The sequence below is a fragment of the Zosterops lateralis genome (genome assembly GCF_965231275.1).
Source record: "Zosterops lateralis genome assembly, chromosome: W".
Classification (NCBI taxonomy): domain Eukaryota; kingdom Metazoa; phylum Chordata; class Aves; order Passeriformes; family Zosteropidae; genus Zosterops; species Zosterops lateralis.
The window spans coordinates 27,554,223-27,575,873 of NC_139801.1; positions in this window are offsets into that span (position 1 = coordinate 27,554,223).

Sequence of the window (21,651 nt, forward strand, 5' to 3'; positions counted from 1 at the left end):
CCTGCTCTCTTGTTAAGATGGAATTTGCATATCAAGAGACAGATCCAATGGTGATGATATCACACCCTGCAACAGAATTGGTTAAGTTGCAAGGTAATATTAGCAATTGTCCCAAAGAAAATGAAACAGAGACTCTTTTGAAAATTTTACTAATGCACGGGAATAAAATAAAGCTTTCCCAAGAGCAAGCACGTGGCAAAGAGCTCTGGTCTTTTGACCAAGAAGAAAACTGTTGTGTGAAAAGTCTAAACTTGTTGGAGGAGGAGAACTCATCCCTCTTCCCACTCCAACATGTTGTAAAATTACTGTGAGAATGTAGGAGGGGGCAGGCTTACAATCGACACCTGAGAAACATTTGGTACCTCGTTGGCCTTCTCCTAGGTTGTTATTTATTCCAAAATTTAAGAGTGGGTATTGAGCCTTTCCTGCCACCAGAGACCAGGATGGAACTGCTGCTGCAGAATCTGTCACCTTTTCAGGAAAAATACTTTTATCCCTGTGTACAGTGGCTTCCTTCCAGGTGTTGCTGGCTTGGCCAGCCCTGGCTCCACTGCAACACAGGGGTCTTTGAGCCAGTGAAGCAGAGTCACTACTAAGGCGCAGATGAATTGAGAGACAGGACCCTCCTTTGAGACAGCAACTAAGGTTTATTCCACCTCAGGGCCGATGCTCCGAGTAACAGGGAGACAGACGGAGAGACCTGGAGCACCTGAGCATTACAGTTTTTAAAGGGGGGGAAGGAACACGTGGAATGGCAGAGCATGGGGACCAATGACAGGGACTTAGAGTGTATAATATAACTTGTAGGAGGGGGAAACTCTGACTCTAACCAATCACCCAGGACTCTTCCCAGAAGCTTCCAGACACTGGGAGAGGTCTCTGGTTGAATGGCAGGGCCAGGTGCCATGTAAACAACAAGACTGACAGGTAACTGCTTTATGGTCTTAAGAATAGGGAGAATAAGGGGTAACAGGGCATGAACTATGCAACATTAACACATAACATATCAGCAAAGGATAACCATTAGCACTCATTAACCCACTGCCACACCTGTGCAAGACTGTTGTTTTAGTATATGCTCTCCAGCCAAAACACTGGGTGCACATCTGCACAAGAATAAAATCAGCTGCAGACAAAGAATGCAGAAGAACCGTATTGGAAATCAACAAAATGCAAAACTCTAAAATTAAAAGCATTAAATGGTTTATGTAATATAAGTTGCAAAATATTTTGTGCTAAAAAACACTAAAACTACAGCATTCATGTAACCAAAATCAGTGACAAGAGATTTGCATCAGGTGATAAGGAAAGAGGGATTCACCAAGCAAGGATAAGCTGTCTCCAAAAATGTTTATTCCAAAGAATTTTTCCATCTGACAAGGCCCCAGTTGTTAAAAATGGGCGGAGATAATATTTTTCTCCTTAAAATGCCTTTATTAATCAGCTCTTAGATGGGTGGCTCGAGGGAGGTTTCAGCCCTTCCAGGTTCACTCTGAGGAGGAGGGTCTTGTTCAGCTCTGCAGGCTCAAGTTGCTGCAGAGTCGGGAGCTCCTTCCTCGTCAGGGATCCGAGGAGTTCTAGCTTTCGTTGGGTTGGTCTGGGGGTCTGCTTCTTCTTGGGTACTTTTTAGGTTACAGCGAGTTACAAAAAATTGTTCATTAATACTTTAGGGTATACATGGTTTAGGACTGTCTTTTGTGGGTTTAAATTTTACATTTATTTGTTTTGGTAGGGGGTTTTTGGTTTTAAAAGCATCCTAGGGTACCTTGGGGTTTCTAATTTGCATGTTGGTGGCTGGGGTTGCCTGGGGGGGTTGCGTAAGTGCCGCGGCGCGGCAGCCCATGGCAGCAGCTGGAGTTTTGCTGCGGGGCGGGCTTTCAATGGAGCCGGCGGAGGCGGAGTCTCATGGCGGAAGTTTGGTCGGGGTCTGGCGGCTCGGGGGTCTCGCAGTTTCGACGGGGGAGTGTGTATGCTTTGGCTTCTGGCGGCTCCACGGCGGGAGCGGTGCGGGAGCGGGGCTGCCAGTGGCTCCGGTGGTGGCGGCGGCAGCGGCGGCGGCGGGGGTCCGGGAGCGCAGGGGTTTTTTGCGCCGTGGCGGCGGGAGTCGGGCCAGGCCGGGAAGCCCAGGGCAGACCCCTGCCAGCAGCCGTTCCGCGGTGGGGGGGTCGGGCCGGCTTGTCAGCTCGGGGGTTTCGCGGCCCCGATGGTGGGGGGGGGGGGCGCGCCGCGACTTCGGGAGCGGTCGGCGATGGGCGGCTCGGGGCGCCTGGCAGCAGCGGGGAGCGCGGGGGCCCCTCTCTTCTCCTGGCTCTGACGGTGGGCAGGTTTACTCTAGCGTCGAGGGGAGACTGCTGGCCCTCGGCGATCAAATAGCTCCCCCCCGCTTTTCTAGGGGGAGTATAAAAGTGGCTTTCTACTGCCACACTACAGAAATTTACAATTTAAAACTTTTAAAACATTAATACATTTATTACACAACAACCAAGGGCTTCAACACTCTAAATTTTCAACATATACTTAGGAGTTCTCTAATTTTCATTCTTTCACCAGTGATATGCATTCGATATGCACCAACGATAAGATAATATTCGTCACCAAAGATGTTTATTCCAGAACAAAATTCCAGTAAGGAAATGAATTATTCACCTATTCTGGGAAACTTTTCGTCAGACCAAGAAAAGAAAAATACATGAATATGCTAAAAGGATATGATCAACTAGAGGAGAAGGAAGATCCCCTGCTCAGCCAAAAAAAAAGTATAAAACAGGACCCTGCAAAACCAGGATCAGTGAACCCCGGGGATTCGGAGAGATAGAGTCCAAATTTGGTTCACCCAGTGCCGGTCGCCAGGCTCGGCACTGTTTTGCTTGCGGCTTTTTCAAATCTTATACTTTGATTATTTAATAAATTCTCTTTAATTATTAAATTGGCTAATTCATTTATAACAGTTTATGTTTTAGTATTTCCAGAACAGTGTTCCCAGTATGCCAGCACTGCTGTTTCTTCCTGGATTAGTCAACCATCCTAGCAGGGCCTCCTAAGGACTGCGATAGCAAATGCCAGAGGGGTAAGTGAGCAAGAAAAGAGCAGTGCCCTTTTCACTAAGGACCACTCTAACATCACAGATGTAGAACAAATACTACACTGATAGTAGAACAAATACTACTTTGTAGATGGGTATTTGACAAATTAAAAGTGTAAAGGTCTCAAAAGGTGGCTGGCTACTCTAACTTTTTTACCTACATGGTGCTGAGAATACTCAACAGTATTATTAAGGTACTAGATAACTTCAGTTTCATAAGTGATTGTTGCATTTTTTACTATTATTATGTTTATATTCATATATGTTTATATAAATTTATTGCCTGCAATGTTTTAAGATGTTCATATTTTCTCTCTGGTTGCCAGAGTGGGTGGAAAAGTTTCCTCCCTCAATTTAGTTTTGTGAACTCACACATAGGATTTCAAATGATTATAGAAACTAATTTGTGTACTTCTTCCTATCTCCTCAGAGCTGAGTGTAAAATTACCAAGGAAAGCACGTGTAGTAATGATAAGAAAGATTTTGGATTGGAGAACCACTGAAGGGTTTGGTAAAGTTGAAAAGGTATTTGGTCCAAATGCAAGACCCTGACTAAAATGATATGCTGAGAAGATTGGAATGACTGAGTGTAGGCACACAGTTGTGCTGATTGTGAATGGGGCTGCGGCTGACCCTCATCCCTAATAGGCTACAACTCTCTAAGACAGGTGAACAATATTGAAGGTAAAGAAACATGGAATGCTGAGGTGTACTTGACCAGTCACAGAAGGGTGCTCAGGTGGAATGCATGTAAGATAAAGGGTATAAAAGGCTATACTGGAGAGCAATAAAATGTTGATTCTTGAAGCCTTCTTTGGTGTCAGTCATACCTCCTTTGTCATCTGATGACTGATGCAATAAGTGACACGACCCTGAGGTGATTTGGGCAGACGACTGCAGATCTAAGAGCAGTAAGATGGGAGAGCTCAGCCAAATTGAGCCAGGTGGACAGAGAGCCTGTAGAACTGAGCCAGGCAGGACCGAAAGCCTGAAAGTCCGGATAACATTCAAACAAATGTATCGCTCCCAGGTGAGCGGCTGGGAACTTAAGAATGGGGGCTCAGATATCGGCAGAAGAAGAGTCCATATTGGACATCCTGCCGCGAATATTACAAAGGAAAGGTATTAAGTGTGAAGAGTGGGCACTACATGCCTTGTTTATTTGGTGGAGAAGAAGTAAGCAACTGGGAAACATAATAATGAGGACTCAAACATTAGGAGGAAAATTCATTTTAGACATTTTGTTACAATTTTTTTTGTCACCAATTTCACAGAAGAAGGGTGCTGGATACGGGTAGTGGGTGCTATGTACTTTGCTTATCTGGTACTAAAGAAATAGAGTAATGTACGCACTGCCTATTTGCTACGAAAGAAACAGAGTAAGGCTATGCACTTTGCTTATTTGGTACAGAGTGAGGCTACAAACATTGCTTATTTGGTATGAAGGAGATGGAGCGAAGCTGCGCAGTGTGTTTATTTGGTACAAAGGAGGTGGCTTGGGAGCAGACATACAAACTGCCTTTTTCATTAAAATGTGGGCGAGTACCAGCTGCACCTTGGCCCATGCCACTGCCTGCCGCTCCCTGCAGGTGCAGTGAAGTGAGCCCTGCATCCTCCCATCCAGCAGCAGCCACAGTCCGGCCGGGTCCCAGGGCGGTGCCGGGTTCTCCCTTGACTGCTGGTGTGCGTGGTGGCGGCCGGCGCCTTAGGAGCGGCGCGGCCCCTGAGAAGTGCTGGGGGAAGTTTGCTGAGTCGAGCACTAGAACACAAACAACGTGGAGCTCCAAAAGGTGGAGTCAGAGCTGCACAGAAAGCACGTAAGAGAGGCTTGCAGTAACCAAGTAACACAACAAAAACTGAAAAAAAGGAACAAGAGAATTTAAGTGCTAACCTTTTTCACTGCTTTTTAAGGCACTGTAAATCTTGACATGAATAGCTTTTGTTAAACAACTTCACTTTGTTCACAAGACATGCAGACTAAGTTGGTCTAAAGTATTGCTGGAAGAGAAATGATAATTTGAAGATGGCAGCAGCTCTGCAGAGATAACCTAAAACAGAAAGCTTACCTAGAATAAGGCAGGTCATAAGTTTAAAGTCTATTTCTTAGCTCCTTGTTTACAATGTTTTTAGTTATCCCAAGCTGCAGACCAGAAACATGCTGCTCTTCTAACATGTGATGGGTCAGAGATGCTTTTGGTATCTTAATGTTGTCCAGACATGTTCTGGCACACTTCAGGAAAATTGGTTGCAAAGATGAAAAGATTACATTCAATTTGATAGTGCCTCAAAACTTATGCTTGGATATTGAAAGAAATAAAGTTAAAAATACTCTTGGTTATATGTTAAAAGTTTAAAGTGTTAAAATCCTCTTAATTGTTGTGTAATAAGTGTATTAATGTTCCAAATGGTTTGTAATTGTAAGCCCCTGTAGTATGACAGTGAAGGACCACCTCCGTGGTCTCCCTGCAAAGGCAGGGAGCACGTTTGCTCTTTGGAAACTGACGGCCCCGCTCCCCGTTCGGCTGCTGCCACCCCCGGGCCGCCGCCGCCGCCCAGGTCGCTGCCGCCACTTCAGGGGGGGCGAGGGGTCTTGTTCTCCGCGCCCACGCTCCCCGGAGGGGGCCAGGGCAGCACTGCCACCGCCACCGCCCAGCCAGCCGCCGCCGCCGGGGCCCCGCGCCCCCGGCAACGCGGTCTGCCGCAGCTGCCGCCGCGCGGGTCCTCCAGCCACTGCCTGCCACCACATGCACCCCGTCTGCATTTCTGCCCGCATGCGCTCCGTCAGCATTTCCTGCTGGCATGGAAATTAGTAGAACACCCATGAAACCCTGCTGTAAGCCAGAACATAATCGGCACCAAAAATCCCCAGCCGAGACAAACCGATGCAAAATCCGGACCCACAAAAGACAGTACTGAACTGGCTATGCCCTAAAGTGTTAGTAAACAGGTTTTTTTGTATCTCGCTGTAACTTAAAGAGTGTCCGAGAAGGGCCAATACCCCTGGAGCGGGCCGGCCTGAGTGAGCTCTGGGAACACCTGCGAGGGTGGGCTCCCGGCCCTGCAGTGACCGAAGCTGCAAAGCCGAATTGTATCTCCTCCTCAAAGGTGAACCAGGAAGAGCAGCGATAGCTCAGACAGTCCCTCGAGCTACCCCTTTAAGAGCTGATCAATAAAGGCATTTTAAGGAGAAAACATTGTCTCTTGTCCATTTTTAACAGATATGGTGATAATATTATATTCCAGAGAAACAACAGACACCTGATCTGAGTTTTATCCTAAATAAAAAAGGGTGTAGATTGAAGCAATGGATGAATGGGAGTTTTCCTGATATGCTATGGAGATTAAAGAACAGAAGTTTATTTTGTTTGTCGTTGAGGATAAATATGATCTTCTGCAGATAAAGGTTTATATGACATGCTGTAATTTACTTAAAATTAAGGCTGTGTTCAGTGATGTGAGTCTGTTCCATAAATGTTTGCAGTGTGTTTGAGAAAGGATTATAACTTGGAATTAGAAAAAGGATTAGAGTGCTAGATCTTGCAGAGAATGATCTCATTGAGGAAGCTATTATAGGTCACTTGTGTCTTCTTTAAAGCTCTAAGTGTGACCTATATGAGGCATTGATTTAGAAGAATTAAAGACTGTAGTCAAAATAGATAGTGCTGAGATAATGTAGCTAGGACTTCCCTTTTGCTAACAGAAGCCAGACTGAAGGCACTGATAATTCTTGGAAGGAACTAATAAATCAGGGAAGCTGTCAAACTAGGCTTTTGCATCCTGAATAATCAATAGACCCCATGAATACAATACAATCATAAATCAAACAGTCCTGGAAAAAACAGGATTTAGCTGTCACGAACACTAAAGGTTAAAAAGTCAAGGGAGGAAGACCCATCTTACTTCATCATTTTGGAATCCCACCCTATAAAAAAGACCACCGACCCATTTCAAAGAACAAACTACGCATGCTTGATGGCTTTTTGGGCTAATTACCATACGAAGCGGGGAATGGGAGGTACCAGAGTCATGAATATGCATTTGTAGTTTGTGTATTCAATACTCCTGTACATAAAAGACCCTGTGATCATCTGTAAATTGCGCGTGTGTTTTTGGGAGCTATCCCGCACCCTGCCCGGTGTCGTAATAAACATACACTTTCTAACTTTGAACTGTTAGAGAATCATTGTCTGTCATAGTTGGATATTGGTATTAGATCAATATCCATAGTTTTTTAATAAATCAATATTGTAAATTAATAAATATGTGCTAAGACAGAGTGGAGTATGGCACAATGAGGTTACTTGGAAAAGGTTATGTCAAGGCATTGGATATATTAAGCAATTTTCTTTGTAATACTGCTCTATTTTACAACCTAATCTATTCCCCACTAAGACATGCTAGAGATAAACATTGCAGATGCTTTTGTGTGCAGAAAGGAAGGGGAGGCAATTAAAGGTCTTCATGATGCGAAGTCTCTGGGTACCAACAGTGTAAAATATAGTGGAAGAACCTGGGGCAGGGCAGTACCTGGTATTGGCCTCCATCATAGTCAAGGAACAGCACAAAAGGACAAGATTGCTGGCCATGGTCTGAATCAAATGGGGTTGCCTCTAAGAATAGCGAGAGGGCTTTTTTTTTCTCGACTTGCCCCCTCCTACACTATTACTGGGCTGAGTAAGGAAAGATTTTTCTTTTGAATAATAATAAATGGGATACTTGTGATTTGAGGTATAGCATGTTGACAATATTTAACTTTTTGAAATTTTATAAGATAATAAACTAATTTGATTTAATCTTATCTTTCTCCCATTGAGCATATGAAAATTAAGTTTTCAAGTCAGTTGTGTTTCCAAAACTGCTGTTTTGTGCACCTTGTATTGTCTTTTTGGTTGAGAATATTGTATTTCATATGTAGTTTACTCATTTAGGAGGCAGCCTTCTCAAATGGAAAATCAGTAACACAAGTAGATTGTAACATTTACTGCAGTTAAACAAAATCAGAACTTGGTATATGATTACATATAGATTCTATCTTATCCTTGTATGTTACTTTATGGAATTGTATAGTTATTGATGTTGTTAAAGCTGTATAGCCATTGATAGAATAATATAGCTGTTGATTTTGTTAATATCCTAATATGTAGCTTTTGGCTTATTTGTGTATGTTGATATTGATATTGTCAATATTCTATAAATGTAGGTATAAGGATTTTGATTATCAATATTCTATAAATGTAGGTGTAAGAACTTCATCAATATTCCATAAGTATAGGTAGAAGGATTCTGATGAAATGTAATGTAGATTTGGGGAATTAATCAAGGTCAGTACACGGATGCATTCCAGAGCTAGTGGAACCTACATAAAAAGATACTTATATCATGTTTGCTATTTCTTCTGCAAGGGCCCTGTAGAAGGATGGTAAACATGGCACTTATTTAAAAGAAAAAGAAAGGGGAATTTTAGGCACACAGTTGTGTTGATCTGGAATGGGGTGACAAATTTCTGTGTGAGGCCAGTGTGTTATTAGTCCCACAAAGGTTCAGCACACTCTGAGGGTGACCAGCAGCCTCTCAGAAATGGTTTAAGAATAATTAGAGAGATGGCTTGATCAGAGGTGTTTTGAAAAAGCAAAAAGGTTTTAATTAAAGCGAAAATAACAAACTATACAGAACAAAAGAATAAAAGCCATGCACAGTGCAGGGAGGTCCCTTGCACCTGCTAAGACACCCCAAAAAGCCCCAAGAATCTCCATGCTCTCTCTTAAGTATACAACGATCTATGAGGGGTTTTTGGCATGCTGCCCAATAGAAAATAGCTACATTCTTTGAGGAGCAGCTCAAGGGTCCAACAGGTGCTTTTGTCCTGGCACTGGGCCAATTATGGTGAGAAGAGCATAGAAGTTTCTGGTTCATTTTCCTTTATAAGTTCAGAGGTGAGGCTTAAACTCTTTTCCTAATATGGGAACATCTGCTCAGGTGTGAGGGTGCACTGTAACAATGGGGCTGCAGCTGAGCCTCATCCGTAATATGCTACAACTGTCTAGGACAGGTGAACAATATTGAAGGTAAAGAAACATGGAATGCTGAGGTATACCTGACCAATCACAGAAGGGTAGATAGGGTGCACAGGTGGAATGCATGTAATATAAAGGGTATAAAAGGCTGTACTGGAGAGCAATAAAGTGCTGATGCTTGAAGCCTTCTTTGGTGTCAGTTGTACCTCCTCCATCAAATGAGTGTTGTTATATCTTTGACTCCCACCCCTGAGGCAATCCAGATTATTTTAGGTAATAGAATTGTACTGGATGTTGTTTCCCATGGTGCCCACTGACCTTTTCCTCTTTTCCTGAGAACAGGTTCTGGGAATCTCCCTGAAACCTGGTTGATGGGAGGGATAAGGGTGGTAATGTGGAACATGTATATTTGTTTGGATTTTGATGATACCTGGACTTGTAAAATCATAGACTCCAAAAGGCAAAGTGGACAAACTATTGATCCTTAGAGTTGGACAAGGAGTGCAATGTACTATACTATCAATAAGCAATAGAGAACCCTAAATTGAACTCACCAAGCTGTTTTGGAGCCCAGCTTACAACTCCAACAATTCTAAAAAATAATTGTAGAAAATTGTATATAACTGCCTTGGGGCAAGTTTATAAAAATACTGTATTCCCCTATCGTCTCCTTTATGCCCAGAAATGCGTCCTATAGTGTTAAGCTGGGCCCAGGGGAAGGGGGGTGGCTGAGGAAATTCTTTCGGTGGTTTGTGTTCAAGCTCACACACACTCTCCCGTAGTTCTCTGCTGTGCCACAGGGAAGAGAGTACATTCTTTGCTTTTAGCTAGCTGTAGTGGTTTCACGTTTGCCAAATTTAGTGCCTGCTCTTTTTTACCTTTCGGAGATAGGATTTTGGAGAAAAAGACAAAACAGGCCCCAACTTAAGGTAAACAGATTTTATTAACACACACTAAGAGAAGCAAAGGAAAAGAAAAAGAAAAAAAAAAACACAAATGAAATTTCTAAACCAACTCTTTCTCCTACCACAAACTGTTCATTTTCTACAAACAATGTAAAGAGGCAAAACTCAGAACTCCAGGTCAGTACTACTTATAAAATAGTCATTCATTCAGTCTTTGAGAGAGAGGTCTCTTCTATTGTTTGGCAACTTTCTACAAGAGAAACAGTCTGCTTGTGGCTTCTAACTCACACAAAAGCAGCCTGCCCAGGAAATTCTGCAATTATGGAACCTCCCATATTCACGTAGCCTTTCTCGTGACCACACATATGGGTCATAGACTCACAGATTGGGGTGGCACTTTTAAAGATAAACAACTTCGAAGGCAAAGAATTCTTCATCCCAGATAACAGAGGCGTCTTCTCACTTCTTCACTGGCAGAGGGCTTCTTCTCATCTCTCTCTGTTCAAACCTCTCATGGGATCACCCAAATCATAACTTCTAATTCAATATTCACTCAGTAAATCACAGATACCTTTGCTTTAAAATCTACAAATCATCTCCCCAATTTATATTATCCACGATTTAATGGAATACTTTGGCATATTCATATTACAGTCTGTTACTAAAACCCCCAGGAGATTGCAGCCTAGGACTCAGGCAACTTGTAATCTCTCCCACTTAAGAAGTCACTCTTCGTTTACTGACTTAGATATCTTCATATTGTCCCTTTATGTATTTCTAATTTGACCTTTTCTCTCATCTCTGAGAAGGGTTAGAGTTTAAAAACAGTCTCAATCTGTGTCAGGAAAGAGTTAAAACTTGCCCAGGCCTGCGGTGGTCATGTGATCTCTGCCACAGCAGCTGCAAAGATTTCAAAGCCATGCTGGGGGGGGGGGGGGGGGGGATGGATGCCTTCTTTTTCCCCCTTGATGTGATGGAGCTGCTCCCTGGGGCCCGGCGTCGGGTGGGGGGATCCCATCCTCCCCCCGGGCCAGGAGTGCCGGCAGCCAGGGCCGGGCACGGCCCGGTCCCCTCCAATGCGGCCCCTGGCATGTGGCCAGCACTGCCGAACTGGGAGAAAAAGGCTCAGCCGGCCCTGCTTCCTCTGTGAGCAGCGGCTTCCAGAGGGCGGCCGGGCCTAAGCCGGGCCCTCCTCGGCTGCCCACGATGTTACCTGGTTGCCAGGCAGAAGGAAGAGAGAGATCCCAGGTTTCCTTTTAGCTTTTTAAGGCTGTGTGACCCAGAGGTGTATACCTGCACCTAATTGGCTATTCTGGTTGTCAATTCAAAGGAAATCACCAATTGCTCCCCACCATCTGTGCTAAACCAATACACTAGCGTCTTTTTGTTAGCTGAGGCAAGAAGTTGTCCTGAGACCACAATAGCAATTTCTCAGGTGATTTCTGTGGCTTCTGGAACTGTTCAGCTTAGCTCCGGTCCAAATATCACACCATCACCAGGAGCTGGCAGGGAGGCCCCAGGATACCACATCCCAGCTCCGGACCTCGAGAGGAGCAGAGACACAGCTACATAAAGAACTCTGAATCCACCAGCTTTCTCTGCAGTGAGAAGGTTCAATATTAACTGTTATTCTTTTTTCCCCATGACTGTGAGCACTCTGTTAAATAAACAGGTTTTTTCACTTTCGTCCAAGAAATTCCTTTTGTATCGGTGGAGGAGGTAGTGCCAAAACCCGCCTTCTTTAGAGGAGACATTCATTTCAGGACATTTCCTCCTAAACTTGTCTCAAACCAAGACAATAACATTCAACAATGCTGAACCTCATGGAAGAAGAGTGCTATCTCTAGGAACACACAGGAAATCATGGATGTTATATGTGTGTATTATAAAATTGGCTTTTCGCAAGATGTGTGCTATATGATTAATAACATAGTAAGGATATAGGATATAAGTTTATTTCTGCTATTAGTAAAAGAAGATTAGATATAATGGGAGTAGTTGATGTAAGTATGCTTAAACTGTCTGTTTGGTTGGGATAACATCCAGTGAACATGTAAAGAAGACTCTGCTACTGATACACCAACTATCAGCATCTACCACCTGCAGAAAGCACGGACCAAGACCCAAGCTGGAAGCGATAAAAAGGACACAGCCACGAACCACGCATGCTCTAAAAAGGCAGACCCAAGGAGGGGCCATGCAAAACAGTTCCTGGAATATGGAAACTAGTTTATGGAATTTTATGAATATTCATATATCGATATAACGGGAAGGGTATTTAACGAGTGTCTCTGAGAAAGCAAGGTGTGGACTTGGCTGAATGCCAAGTCACCCGGCCGGCCATACTTGGTTTTTTTTATCTCCTAATTGTCTTAATTATTTTATTAAACATATTCCTTAAAATTTACCAAAAAGTGAACCTCGCTTTTCACAATTTGGGGACTCTTGCTGGGATATACCTCGTCCCTGAAACCCCAGGAAATCCAGAGCAAGGGAGGCGCCCCACCTGGGTTTTTGGCGGCCCAAAACTTTGTTTTTCCTGGTGAGAATTGGGGATTACAGGTAAACATCCAAAGAGACAAGCAAGGAGAAAGAAAAAAGCAAGTAAGAAAAAGGGAAAAGGCTCCCTAAAACTGCAGTATTTTTGCTCCATAAAAACCTCATGCACGAAGAACCTGAGAAAGAAAATGATTGGTAAGTATTTCTCAGGGGAGCGGGTTAAAGGGGGTCTGTGTGGTGTGTGAATGGGACACTGGCTGGGTTACCCCAGACTGGTGAAGTGAGTGTGGTGTGGCTTCTCATGCTGTTCGTTATCTCGCAAGGGAAACGGCCTGTACAGAGGTGAAGCGAAAGATAAAAAGTGTGAATGTGACCCCCAGGGGATTGGGACAGGGTCCCAGAGCAAAGAGAGGTTGTAAAAAACCTCGGGTGGCTGGGACGGTCCCAGGGAGGGGTTGGACCCTCAGGAAGGGAGCCGATAGTTTTCCTATACAATCCACTGGGAAACGGGATACTGGGGGGGAAAAACGTTTGAACCTTCTTGTTCTGGGATGGGGTCCCATTAAAAGGGGTTGGACCCCTTAAAGGAAGAGAGCAAAGGACACCTAGACTTGCTACTGAATTAAAAGGGTTACGTAAGACCCAAGAGCATTTAGGGTTTGGCCAAATATAGGTATTTTTGGGGTTTTGCCAGATTGAGGATAAAAACACAAAAAGGCTTGCAGGTGTAAGGTCCAAGACACCTGGGCTTTGGAAAAGGCTGCCAGGTTGAGGAATACTAAAGGCTTGAAAAGTGTGATAATCTAAGAACATCTGGGGGTTAGTCAAATACCTATGAACAAATAATTTTTTTTAAAAAAAAAGGGTACTAATCTTTTTGTGTTGTCTTTGTGTAAGTGGAAGTAAGTACAGCTGAAGAGGTGTGCTTGTTGTGGAGTTTATTTGTGTTAAAGAAGTGAATTGTTGAAAGGGTTAAAATGTCTGAATGGAAAGAGGGGAACTGCAGGCCAGAGTGGAATTCTGAGGAGTTGTGCTCACAAAGAGGGGGAACTGCGAGGGAATTAATGAAGAATTCAGGTTCAAGAAGGTTGTTTGTAATGAGAGAAACGCGGGAAGCGGAATGGGAGGGGGAGGAGGAGGATTGGGGTCTCTTTAAAGCGTTGGCCCCTGTGCTGCTGCCTGCCCGCCCCTGCCCCTGCCCGCAACTGGCGCCGCCGCCTGTGCTCCCGTTCCCCTCGGCCCCCGCGCCAGCCCTGCCCCACCGGGAGCTCAGTCTCACCCAGCCTTAGCTGCCCTGACCGCGGCCGCTCCGCCTGCCACACCGGGGGTCCCACTAGCTCCGACTACTCCACCATCGTCCACTTTCCCCGCAGCCCTGTCCTCAACTGCTTATGTTACAACACAAGCGAGTCACACCCCCTCATTCTTGGAGGGCTCGGCTTGGAGTCCTGTTTTCTCCCCTCTGCCTTAGAAGAATTAATCCATGAAGCAGATTCTGTTCTTACATCTGTACTGAATGACTTTCTCTTTGAGACAGGAAGCCTAGTTAGAATCCAAAATTGTCTCGATTTGAGTTTTGAAGACAGAAAGAAGGGAGAAAACCAAACTCTGACAGAGATACATCTAAAAGAAAAACAAAGAGTTTGGCTTTCAAGGGATGAATATTTTATAAAGCCTTTAGTGACTTTAAAAATAGGTCCTAAAGAGGAGGTATTCCAATTTTTGGTTGATCTTAAAACAGAGAAAACATGTATCATTAAAAGCCCCATAGGATGTAAAGTAAGTAAAGAAATCTCAGAAATGGTGACTGCAGAAGGGAAAAAGTTTGAAGCATCCATTATAAAAAACATAGTAATTAAAAGGAATACCAACATATGGATGGGAAATATATTATTAATGCCTGAATTGGGTCTTAATGTGTTGGGAAAAGATCTAAGAATATTATTGGGAATGAAGGCTATAGCAGAAGAATAATGAAAGTTTGGCAAAAGAAAAAAAATCCTCTTAGAAAAAGAGAGAAAATGTATTGATGGTTTGTAAGAAAATCTTAAAGAAAAGAATGTGACTTAAAAAACAAAAAAAATAAAAAAGTTGTAAAATGTTTACTGATTGGGGAATAATGCATACCTGGGAAAGATTGGGAGAAGAAGAGGGCTGTTTAAAAAAAAAAAAAAAAAAAAAGGGGTGCTGCCTGCTGGAAGGGAGACATGGACCCAATGGGGATAAGAGTTTTTGAATTGTCAGGGGCCCCAAGGACAGAGCGGGGGGAGAAGGGAAAGGGGAAAAGGGCTTAGATGTATTGAAAATTTTGCCTCCTCCACCTTTGCCAGCCGCCCCGCAGCAAGCCCCTATTGCCGCGCCGCTTTCTCCCCCACCTCTGCTGGCTCCCCTGGCCAACCCTGTCTCCTTGCCGGCCGCTCCCCCATACTCGGCCCCCCCCGCCCGCCTTGGCCCCTGTCCCAGCGGCTGCCCCCCCCCCCCCCCCCCCGGCACGTTCTTCCCGCACCGCTGGCTGCCCAGCTGTCCATGGCGCCTGTGTTTGCTCCGGGCCAGCCCGCATGGCCGGGGGGTTCCTCCAGTGGACATGTTGGGACATGTCCCAGCTTCAGTTCCGGCTGCAGCCCCCGCTAACCCACTCCCCTCCCTGGAGGACTCAGCCCTGGGGCGGACCACTGCCCCCACCCCTCCCTTTCTGCCAGACACAGCCACCTCTGCCTTTGCCACCGTCCCCATGTAATGACAGCTGCGACTGGCCAGAGGACTTCTCCTCTTAAAAGGGGAACACCATACCAACATAAGGTTACAAAATAGGAAAACTGGGATAAAGCAATTAATTTATTTCCATTACTAGAAGTTCCTATGGAGGGGGAAGCACAGGTGAAAGAAATGAAATTTGGAAAATTGAAACCCTTGATTGTTATGTAATAAGTGTATTAATATCTTGAATGTTTATTTTGTAATGTAACAGTAAAAAGCCACCTCCGTGGTCCCCCCTCCCCCCCTGGGGGGAGGGGGGGGGGCAGTGAAGGGGGGGTTGCCTGATCGCTTAGAAACCACCCGCAGGCCCCCCCCCTCCGACCCCAGAGTGAACTGCCTGCCGCCTTAAGAGAGAGAGAGAGAGAGCAACCCCCCCAGACCCCGGACCACCTTAAAAACAGACCTCGGGAGCGGGCTTGCTCGCTCCCTTCAAAGAAGCCCGGCACCACAGTTCCCGGCCCCCCCCCCACCCCCGACGCCGGGCGCTCCCGCCGCCTGCTGCCGGAGCCGGAGAAGGGGAAGCTCGCCCGCCCGCCACTGAGGCCACAAGAGAGCCCCCGTGGCTGATAAGCGTGCCGCACGGCTCCCACTTGGCTCTGCGGCGCGGCCGCTCCTCCGTGCCCACCGCGGGGACTCCAGTCGCTGAAGTGAGCGGGGCCGCCCAGCTCTGACCCCCGCTCCTGCCGCCGCAGAGTCTGGCTCCCGGCGCCCCCGTGGTCCCCGCCCGCAGCCACCACTGCCGCCGCCGGGGCCGGGGAAGGGAAAGCTTGCCCGCTCACCACCGCCGCTGGGGCCGTGCTCCGGACTCCCCGCCGCTGCCGCCGCTGCTGGAGCAATGCCGTGTGTTCCCGCGGTTGCCGCCAACCCTGGCTCCCAAACCGCTCCCGGGCGGCCGCGGCCGCTACAGCCCTGCCGACGAGACGGCGTGTCCCTGGGCTCCCGTAAAAAGCCGCGTCCCCAGGCTGCCAAACCGCCGCCACGGCAGCACGCCCCGGCCCAAGCCCGGCGCGGAAAACCCCAAAGCCCGCAAAACCACCACGTAGTGCAACCAGCCGGACGGCCGCCAGACCGCCACCCTGCTCCAAAAAGAACCCGCGCCCGCCACGCTCCATCCCCACCTCACAGCCCCGCCACCATCGAGACCTCCGAGACACCATAACTGATTGCGAAACTGCCATGAGGTTGTTAGAGCCTGCAGCCCCTGCGCCCCAGAGCAACCCCGTACATGCAAATTAAAAATCCCAGGTGCATCTCGGGACCCTTTTAACACAAAAAACTCCTTATAAAAATAAACCTAAGTAAAATTTAAACCCACAAGAACCAATACTAGGCCGTGTGAACCCTAGAGGATCAGTGGAACTGATCTTTCCAGTTTTTGTGACTCACTGTGACTTTAAAGTACCAAACCAGGAGTGAGACCCCGAGGCAAACAAAGGGAATTCAGAACTCCGGGAACACTCCCAGCGAGGGAAGAGTTCTCCAGCCCTGCTGAACTTCCTGCTGCAAGCTGAAAGGACCCTCCTCCTCCAGGGCGCACGGGGCTGCCAAAACCCTCGAGCCACCATTGTAAGAGCTGATTAATAAAGGCATTTTGAGGAGAAAAATATTATCTCCACCCATTTATAACACAGGGGTTTTTTAATGACCCTTTGACTTCTTCAGAAGTCAGAAATTAAAAAAAAAAAAAAAGAAAAAAAAAGAAAAAAGGAAAAGGGTTGATACATGAGAGTCTTATGTTAGAGAACTTGAAAGGTTTTTTTGAGAATTTTGGAAATTCTTAGAGGTCTTAGAAGTTGTTTTTGTTTGGTTTGGTTTTTGGTTTTTTGGGGAGGCATTGAAATTGCCTAAAGAGATAGCTATAAGACATCAAATGCTGGGGGGGTGACCTCAGAAATAGGAAGGAATAGTTTTAATGGAACAGGAGATTGGAGTCAAAAGAGTTGTGAGAGTTCTGGTGTTTGATAAGAAGGAATTAGAAGAAGAAGGAATTATGGATGAAATTAGATCTTTTGTTATTGGGAATTTTTTTAAACAAAATTTATGCTCCAATGCCATGAGTAAAATGTATGTTGGGAGTCCAGATGCAACCCAGATTGGAACCTGAAAGTAACACCCTATGAGATAATGTTTAAATTATGAAATAAAGAGAAATCAATGTTAAAAGGGTATAGCTTTACAATTGCAAAAATGGGAGAGGAAGTTCTTTAACCCCACAGTGGGAAGATGCTTTTTCAGGTATTGCAGGCAACTGAAGCTGCGGTATGGCTGAAAAACTAAAGCTGCAAGTTTTGAATCAACGTCAGCAAAATCAAGAGACCAGTATGAGAACCCAAGAATGAACTGTAGCATCTAAACCAGGTGATACAAAGTTGAATTTTAAACAGAGCTGAGTGGTCATGAACTGGAAAAGACTCAAGTAAATTTGGAAGTTATGGACAAAGGACTTTCTCTGTTTTACTTCTCTGCATAACACCTAAAAATCAGTCCGGTCTGTCAAATGCTACCTCTGTTTCTTCACAGCTACAAAGGAAATGGACTTTCAAGTAATTCTAGTGTGAGGAATTGAAATTGAAATATGTAATATTGTTTTTTGAAAGTGTTTATGTCACTCCACTGTATAATATTGCAGGTACATGAAAATCACAAGAAGAAGACGGGCTCCATATCCCTAACATTTTGGCTAATTTATTTTAGGTTTTATATCTTACAGAACAAACAATATGTTTTTGCCTCTTTTATTTTTCCTATTTTTGTGTGTGTTTAAGGTACTTCTTTCATACTAACTTAAAGACATTTTATTACTTATTAATCTGTTTTGTTTAAAGAAGGAGGGCAGAGAAGAGCGCCTATGTGAAATACCAAGAGGATATGTTAGTGCTCACAAAATATAGGGTGAACTACTACCCGGCAGAGTGGGAATTAAGGAAAGAGTTTTCAACTAAACTGGTACTGTGTCAAAGTTAATACAGTAGCTGTGATTCCTTTGTATACACACACAAACATGCAGATATTTGTAACCAATACGGGACATTCTTCAGTTACGCTGGCAGTGTTATCCCCACAAAAAGGTACAGATAATTACTGATAGAAATCTAGTTCTGTCAAGTTTATTCTCAAGAGCAAATTTTTCTTCTGCTATTTAGAAGTCATGAGAAGGGATATAAAGATTTGCTCTTCAAGTCGGTGGATCAAAAATAATTTAAGGTACTAATTATATAACTTTATAAGGTGGAAAAACTTTGTCATTCGCCTCTTAGACAGAGGTTGAGATGTAGGTATCGGTTGAGAAGGGGTTTTTTTGGTTTTTTTTTTCCTTTTTTTTATGGGCAGTTCTTTGTGTGTCTTTGTTAAGAAACTTTTGAAGGTGTTTTGGTTTTTTTATATAAGAAGATGTCAGATCTTGTGGAATATAAGGAGAGATAGTATGAATGACAAGATACTTGCTGCTTGGAAATATTATTGTGGTATATGCAAAATTTTTCTAGTAGTTTCATTTATTTCCCTGCTTGATAAGTTACTATAAATTTTGCAGAAACTGTTTTGAAAGGCTTTTTTTGTTTGGTTTTTTTTGTTTGTTTGTTTTTTTTCTTAGTTTTCCAGCTGGCTGCAGATGAGACCTAGCTCACAAAACTGGTGGTGTTAATTGTCAAAGGGGGTTCTCATTGAAGTTTCTAAGGAGTATCTAATCTTTCAAATCAATGCATGTCAAATTGAGTGAGTGTGTTTGCCTTAGATAGAAATAAATCCTATAGTGTATGTATCTTTCTAAGTTCTCCTAAATAGTGAAGGAAAATCTTCTAGAATAGCAAGAATTCATTGTCTTCCTGCCCTAAGAATAGGCTGAGCAGAGGATTGGCCCAACAGAAACCTTCAATATGATAAAACTCTAACATCAGAATATTTATTAAGTTAACGAGTTAAGACTAGTCCATAAATACTTCAATAGAAAAGAAAGAAGTAAAGGGGCAAAAGAAGTTTCTGTTGTTTTTTTGTTTGTTTTTTTTTCCTTTTCACTCTATAGTTTAGGTTATTTTTTTGTTGAGTAAATTTTTTTCTCTCTCTTTAAATTTCTTTTTAACCTGTCCCTCAATCCTAGTTACAGTTAAAAAGGTGGAAGCTTTCAAAAATTAAATGGTATCAGAAGTGATTCCCCAGAGAGGAAGATGACACCCTAATTTCAGTAAAATGATCATGCGGAAAAGTCACAGTACATGGAATAGCTGAACTAAAGATGCAGTTTTACTCGAAGTGCAGCTCTGGCCAGCATAATTAATTGTCAGTTCTAAAAAGGCTTTGCAGCTGGCCTTTGGATTAAAAGACTTTACTGCCTTTTAGTGATGCATGTGTACATATATCCCAGTAAATGGGGATTACCAGTGCCTGTTGAGTGGGAAATACCTGAGGAACAGTGGAGAGAATTACGGTAAAAAAAAAAAAAAAAAAAAAAAAAAAAAAAAAAAAAAAAAAAAAAAGGCAATTTGTCTGAAAACTAACAAACAAACAAACAAAAAGAAGTGACAAGGAAATAGAGGGCAAGACTGGGTTGGCCGCTGTACTTGCCACCAAGAAGATCATATACTCCTGCTGTGGGTAGCAACCCCATAGGCATGAAGGGTGGAGGTATAAGCCATACCAGACCTCTGTTATTCCTTTTTCTGTCACTTCACTCATTCTTTGTCTTTTGCCTTATAGGATATTGGCAAAATCATGCTACAGATACTATTGAAAGTTCTATATGAAAAGACACCGAGGTTCCTTTCTTATTACACATACCCATATCGACAGTCACTGTTACAACCCATCCAAATTAGATAGTTGTATTCATAATTGGGAAAATATTAAATTGTGGAAAACTTGAGGACCAGTGGTGACTGGTTGGAAAGTAAGTGTCTATAAGAGGAAATAATGGAAGCTAGAAAACAAGGAATATGGCTCAAAGCCAAATGAATTATAAAAGAAGGAGTGGAGTTTGTTATATGTGTGTATTATAAAATTGGCTTTTCGCAAGATGTGTGCTATATGATTAATAACATAGTAAGGATATAGGATATAAGTTTATTTCTGCTATTAGTAAAAGAAGATTAGATATAATGGGAGTAGTTGATGTAAGTATGCTTAAACTGTCTGTTTGGTTGGGATAACATCCAGTGAACATGTAAAGAAGACTCTGCTACTGATACACCAACTATCAGCATCTACCACCTGCAGAAAGCACGGACCAAGACCCAAGCTGGAAGCGATAAAAAGGACACAGCCACGAAACACGCATGCTCTAAAAAGGCGGACCCAAGGAGGGGCCATGCAAAACAGTTCCTGGAATATGGAAACTAGTTTATGGAATTTTATGAATATTCGTATATCGATATAACGGGAAGGGTATTTAACGAGTGTCTCTGAGAAAGCAAGGTGTGGACTTGGCTGAATGCCAAGTCACCCGGCCGGCCATACTTGGTTTTTTTTATCTCCTAATTGTCTTAATTATTTTATTAAACATATTCCTTAAAATTTACCAAAAAGTGAACCTCGTTTTTCACAATGGACCAAACTGCTAGACTCTGGGTGCTGAAAGACTGATGAAAGACTGGTTCATGAACTCTCCCTCTGGATCCTGATTTGCATCAAACTTTTGAAGCACTGATTTAGAAGAATTAAAGACTTTAGTTAAAATAAATATTGCTGAGGTAAGGTTGCTAAGCTTCCCTTTGGTTAACAGAAGCCGGATTGAAGGAACTGATAAATCATGGAACCTGTCAAACTAGGCTTTTACATCCTGAATAATCAATAGACTCCATGAATACAATACAATCATAAATCAAACAGTCCTGGAAAAACAGGATTCAGCTGTCATGTAACACTAAAGGTTAAAAAGTCAAAGAGAGGAAGACCCATTATTCTTCATCATTTTGGGACCTCACCCCATAAAAAAGACCACCGACCCATTTCAAAGAACAAACTATGCATGCTTAATGGCTTTTTGGCTAATTACCATACGAAGCAGGGAATGGGATGTACCAGAGTTATGAATATGCATTTGTGTTTTGGGTATTCAATACTCCTGTACATAAAAAGACCCTATGATCATCTGTGAATTGCGTGTGTGTATTTGGGAGCTATCTCGAAAGCTGCCCGGCGTCGTAATAAACATACACTTTCTAACTTTAAACTGTTAGAGGGTCTTTGTCCGTCATAGTTGGATATTGGTATTAGATCAATATCCATAGTTTTTTAATAATTCATTTGGCGAGCCAGGAAGGAGCTGCGCTTTCTGGCTGCGGGGCCGGTGGCGTCTAGGACCCCCTCAGGGCGCCCACCCGGAGTTTTCCGGGAGAGGGCTCCTACGACCCTGCCATCCACCCGGCGAAAGACCAGAATCTCCTGGAAATACGGACAAAAG